The 594-nt window shown below is 36.5% G+C and overlaps 1 protein-coding gene across 1 annotated transcript in view; it reads left to right on the forward strand.

Annotated features, from left to right (window-relative positions):
• LOC122084024 overlaps positions 1–594 on the forward strand; it is an 8,728-nt gene that overhangs the window by 7,430 nt on the left and 704 nt on the right. The window lies entirely within an intron of this gene.

A 594-nucleotide genomic window follows, 5' to 3' on the forward strand; every position in this document is an offset into this window, starting at 1 on the left:
CCCCCAAAAAAAAAAAGGGAGGGAGGGAGAGAGAGGGGAAAAAAGAAGGGAATTGGACTATTAAATTTTAATCAGAAAGACCATCCCATTTACAGACCCAAAATACAGAGAACAAGGCAGAGATGACAAAAGAAGACGGAGCATTGAATTTTGGCCTGGTTCAACCGCCATCCATTTGAGGGATTACACAATATTCTCAAGTCTGGAATGATTAATGGGTTTGCCATCTACCGAGTATAGCATTAAGGAGCATAAAATCTGTAGTTCCTCAATGGAAATCAAATTTCAAATGCTTACCATTGAAAACTTCATAGACAGGTGTTTTAATTAATTAGTAGTTTGAAAAGAAGCGAAACGTGGCACGGTTTGAAATTTAGGATTTCCCCATAAACCATTCGTGGTGTACATTGAAACAAAAGAGCTTTTACATAGAAAAAAACTCAAACCTGCCCGTTCTCAGATAAAATAATAATAATAATAATCATATCTGTTCTTCCCCCACTTTCTGGACTTGTTTTCAGTATTTCTGATGAACCTTAAAAGGTTGTTCATCCGTTTTATCATTTATTCAATCTCTCTTTCTTTCCCACCCCA

This window comes from Macadamia integrifolia, chromosome 7 (genome assembly GCF_013358625.1).
Source record: "Macadamia integrifolia cultivar HAES 741 chromosome 7, SCU_Mint_v3, whole genome shotgun sequence".
NCBI classification, from domain to species: Eukaryota; Viridiplantae; Streptophyta; class Magnoliopsida; order Proteales; family Proteaceae; genus Macadamia; species Macadamia integrifolia.